The following is a 5,392-nucleotide window of genomic DNA, read 5'->3' as shown; positions in this document are numbered from 1 at the left end:
CCTGTAATCCCAGCACTTTGGGAGGCCGAGGTGGGTGGATCACCTGAGGTCAGGAGTTCGAGACCAGCCTGACCAACATACTGAAACTCTGTCTGTACTAAAAATACAAAAAATTAGCCGGGCGTGGAGGCAGATGCCTGTAATCCTAACTACTCGGGAGGCTGAGGCAGGAGAATCACCTGAACCAGGGAGGCGGAGGTTGCAGTGAGCCGAGATCGCACCATTGCACTGCAGCCTGGGCGACAATAGCAAGATTCAAGACTCTGTCTCAAAAAAAAAAAAAAAGCCTCCACGCCTCTACGTAGTCTGCTTGTTCTTGTAGAATAGAGAAGGACTTCATAGACGTTTCCTCAACACAGGCTGATGCCAGCATGACCTTGTTGGACCACCTTAATAGAGAAAAGATCAGTAGCTGCTATGCGAAGTCAAATTTTCTCAACATTAGAAAATCTTTCCAACACACAGAAAAATGGAAAGAATTGTGCACGGGCACACCCACCCCTAGATTCTACAATGAACTCATTGCCACTCTGCGGTAAACGCTAAGCCAGGCATCACACTCTACACCGTGCGATGCTAGAATTGCGCACACTTATCCTGTTGGCGGTGGAATTTACACGTGCCTTCATGAGTGTGCACGTGTGTCAGCCGCTGTGTGTATTTGTGGGCGTGTGAAGGGATGCTTCCCAGGGGAAAACCTCACACAGTGGTTAGGAAGCCTGTGCACTTGAAATGTGGGGGCTCCCGTCTTGCTTCTGCCACTTAAGGACTGTGGGGCCTTGGGCAAATTGCCCAGCTTCTCTCCTGCCCGTTTCCTCTTTCAGTGTGGATTCATTCATTCAACAAATATTTATGGAACGAACACCTCCTGTGTGCCAGGCTCCATTCCAAGCACTGGGGGTTGCAGCAGCAAACAAAACACACACAAATGCCTGCCCTGGTGGGCCAGGCAGGCAGAAATAAAGATGAAGAGTTGGTCAAGTCTGTATATGTCAGAGGGTGGTGGGGCTGCGTTTGTGTACACGGGGAAGAGGTTGCAGCTTTAGAGGTGGAACCCCCCCCCACCCCGCCCACTGCCGGGAAAGGTGAGGAGAGGGCAGTGCTTCTAGGGGGATGCAGGGGAGGGGGGAGTCTTTCTGACAGGGGGAAAAGCAAGTGCAAAGGCCCTGAAGCAGGAATTTACTTGGCCGTTGCTTTTTTTTTTTCTGGAGACGGAATCTCGCTCTGTCACCCAGATTGGAGTGCAGTGGTGCGATCCTGGCTCACTGCAACCTCTGCCTCCCAGGTTCAAGGGATCCTCCTGCCTCAGTCTCCGAATAGCTGGGATTACAGGCGCACGCCACCACGCCCAGATAATTTTTTGTATTTGTAATAGAGACAGGGTTTCACCACGTCAGCCGGGCTGGTCTCGAACTCCTGGCCTCAAGTGATCTGCCCGCCTTGGTCTCCCAAAGTGGTGGGATTACAGGTGTCAGCCACCACGCTCAGCCTACTTGGCTGTTAAAGGAACAGCGAGGAGGTCCATGTGGCTGGAGCAGAGTGATAGAAGGGGCGAGAGGAAGGAGGCGAAAGGCAGGGAAGTGGTAGTGGCTGTTGTGGGGAAGGAGATCTTGCAAGATCTCAAGAGTTACAGGCATGGCAGGCCAGGCATGGTGGCTCACACCTGTAATCCCCGCACTTTGGGAGGCTGAGGCAGGAGGATCATTTGAGCCCAGAAGTTTGAGACCAGCTTGGGCAACACAGTAGGACCCCCGACTCTACAAAAACAAAACAAACAAAACAAAACACAACGATGAACCAAGCATGGTGGCATGTACCTGTAGTCCCAGCTACGCAGGAGGCTGAGGTGGGAAGATCACTTGAACTCAGGGGTTCGAGGCTGTAGTGAGCTATGATTGCACCACTGCAGTCCAGCCTGGGTCACAGAGCCGGACCCTGTCTCTAAAGAACATTAAAAGAAGAAGAAGAAGAAAAAAGAGTTACAGAAAGTACTGACGCTTTTACCCTGGGATGTGTTGAGTTGAGGGAGTCCTCTCTGGCTGCTGGGTGGATGATAATAGCACCTACCCGAAGGATTTGTTGGAAGGACGACATGAATTAATATGTGTAAAGTGATAACCCACTGTCTGGCGTATACCACACACACACGGGGTAAAGATTAGTTTATTTTTACTTTTATTTTATTTTATTTATTTATTTATTTTTTTTTTTGAGACAGAGTCTCGGTCAGTAGCCGGGGCTGGAGTGCAGTGGCCGGATCTCAGCTCGCTGCAAGCTCCGCCTCCTGGGTTCACGACATTCTCCTGCCTCAGCCTCCGGAGTAGCTGGAACTACAGGCGCCCGCCACCTCGCCCGGCTAGATTTTTGTATTTTTTAGTACGAGACGGGGTCTCACCGTGTAGCTCAGGATGGTCTCGATCTCCTGACCTCGTGATCCACCCGTCTCGGCCTCCCAAAGTGCTGGGATTACAGGCTTGAGCCACCGCGCCCGGCCAGTTTATTTTTATATGTGGTGAGCGTGCGTGTGTTGGGTGTGTCTGGGCGGCAGCTGAGCCAGGTGGCCGTTAGTGAATTTGTTGTGAGAGAATCTCTCTAACACTATTTAAAAATCCCTGCCGGGTGTTTAAAAGCCCTACGGGGGTTGCCGCGTTTTGGCTGGGTCCCGGCTCTTTTGTATAACAGATGTTACCCAGATGTCAGCTGGGGTCAATAGAGCCTCAGAGATTTGGCGTCTGCCTCTCTCCCACGACCTGTGGGAAGCGTGGTGCCCTCTGCGAGATGCCTGTGAATTCCCAGGGCCTCTGTTCTCATGGTTGCGTCTTGGCCAGAGTTCCTGCCCGCTGAACTCTTGCTCTCACCCACCTTCCTGGGGCCAGAGCTTCGCAGGTGAATCCGTCCTGTGTTCTTGGTTTTTCCCCAGATCACTCTTGCACATGGATTGCCTGCAGGTTCCCCCTCAAGATACTGTGCTCTCCCAGTCTGGCCAATGTAGCAAGACCCTATTGATCCTGCTGTAGTTTTTAATTTTTTTAATTTTTATTATTATTATTTTTTTTACCATTGCTTGAGCTTCTGCATAAGATGTTGCTTGACAAAGCATTCCACCGCCAACAGGAAAAGTTTACACACTTCTTGCATAACACAGCATAGAGCGTGATGACTGGTTTGGAGTTTACCAGGCTGTCGTGTGAAGGGGAAGTTCACTTAGGACACCCGGGGCCAATGGCTGTGAGCAGCAGGAGGTGCCTTTGATGTCAAGCTGCCTTGAATGTTGCTGCTTGCGGGTGGGTAAGAGCTGGCACGGTCCAGAAAAATTGAGGCGGTGACACGATGAGAGACAGCAACCCATCCCCAGACAAACCTCACAAACCTCAAGAGACCAGAAGCAGCCACGTTGTACCAGACTTCTGGAAAATTAGGCAAGCGTTGGCAACAGAATCTGTTGTGAATTCTTCTCACAGTTTCTGTAATCATTAGCTGCTTTCTCAGGGTGTGGATATTCAAGAACCAGAGGTCAAAGTTATAGCAACAGCACCTTGTAAGGGGCAGGGGTGAGGAGAACCTCCTTGGGCAGGTCATGCTGTATGGTATAAGCCCAGAACTGGTTTAGTTCTGAGACAAGGGTGCAGATAGTATTGGAAAGATGCATATCACTCAGGCCTGGAAGAAGATCAGGGTTGCACTTAATCTTGACTGCAGTTCAATGCCTCAGTAATATGGACCGAATTGTAGCTAAGACTGTTCCCTGCAAGGTTTGCTTGGTTTCTGTGTCTTTGTAATTGTAGCATTGGTGTTCACTTGACTAGAAGCTTGATCCCTGGAATGGGCCTTTGAGAGCATATTCTCCAGTGTTTCTTTTCATGGCTCACCGCAACCTCGACTTCCCAGGCTCCAGTGATCCCCACACCTCAGCCTCCCGAGTACCTGGGAGTACAGGCATGCACCACCATGCCCCACTAATGTTTGTATTTTTTTGTAGAGATGGGGTCTCATTATGTTGCTCAGGCTGGTCTTGAACTCCTGGGCTCAAGCAATCCACTCACCTCAGCCTCCCAGAGTGCTGAGATCACAGGTGTGAGCCATCATGCCTGGCCTCTCCAGAGTTTCTTAAATGTTTCCGGACCACAGACTTGTTTAGGAGTTCACCCAAATCTAAAGACCACCGCTGGCCCATTGCCACCATTCCCCCCACTCCAAATATATTTACCCCAAAAGATTTTGCAGACAGTTATATGGTATCATGGTGCTCCAAAATTTTATCCACAGAGCCCATTCCAATTCTGGGTTAATAACCTCTGATCTAGCTTGGTTCTTTTATTTTACACATGGGGAAACTGAGTCAAAAGAGCGTTAAAGACTTGCTCAAGGTTATGCAGACACTTCATGACAGACCTTGGTGTCAGAGTAAGAACTGGATGTGAGTTCACTTATCAGCTGAGATGTCTTCTCTCCGTGCCTCAGTTTCTCTGTCTGCAAAGCCAGGATAATAATAGCACGCACTTGGTAGGGATGCTATGAGGATCACATATGTGAAGCATTTAGAACTAATGCCTTAATAAATTATATATATATTTTTTGAGAGAGTCTCACTCTGTTGCCCAGGCTGCTGGAGTGCAGTGGTGCAATCACAGCTCATTGCATCCTCAAACTCCCAGGCTCAAGCGATCCTTCCATCTCAGTTTCCTGAGTAGCTAGGACCACAGATGTGCACCATCATGCCCAGTTAGTTTTTGTATTTTTAGTGGAGACAGGGTTTCACTGTGTTGGCCAGGCTGGTCTTGAACTCCTGAGCTCATGATCCACCTGCCTGGGCCTCCCAAATTGCTGGAATTATAGGCGTGAGCCACCACACTCAGCCTATCACTGATATTTGTAATGTCACCTCCACGGCATTTTGTTGGTTGACAATACTTGGGATATCTCCATTATAGCCCTGTTCGTGGGCACAGAGTTCTCTGCCATGGCTGGGGACTAGGAAGTGGGAAACACAGCTCCGGGGGAACCTGAGGGCTTGGGTGGAAGCCTGGAAAGTCAGGAGGAGCAAGGAGCAGGAAGCAAGGTGGTAACGATGAGGGGCTGAGTCCTTCTTTCCATGCCTTCGGTGGGACATTTCTGGTTCTCTGACACAGGAGGGCATGCAGACCTGGGTTGGGCTCCCCTCACCCCCACACAGGACCAGTTGGATCAGCTCATTCCCCCTGCAGCTTAACTGCCTCCATCTCCCCTCTGGGATCTCATGATGTGCCTTTAATTGGGGCCTTGGATGCTCGGGTCATGTTGCATGGAACTGTGGCCAAGTGAGGGGATTAAGCAAAGCTGCCTAGGATCGTTTCGTGCAGATCTTTTCAGAGCCTTTAATAGACACCTGTGCTTAGCGCAGCCTTCTAAAACT

Source organism: Colobus angolensis, unplaced genomic scaffold, assembly GCF_000951035.1.
Source record: "Colobus angolensis palliatus isolate OR3802 unplaced genomic scaffold, Cang.pa_1.0 Scaffold39, whole genome shotgun sequence".
NCBI classification, from domain to species: Eukaryota; Metazoa; Chordata; class Mammalia; order Primates; family Cercopithecidae; genus Colobus; species Colobus angolensis.
Note: the sequence above shows the minus strand (reverse complement) of the source record.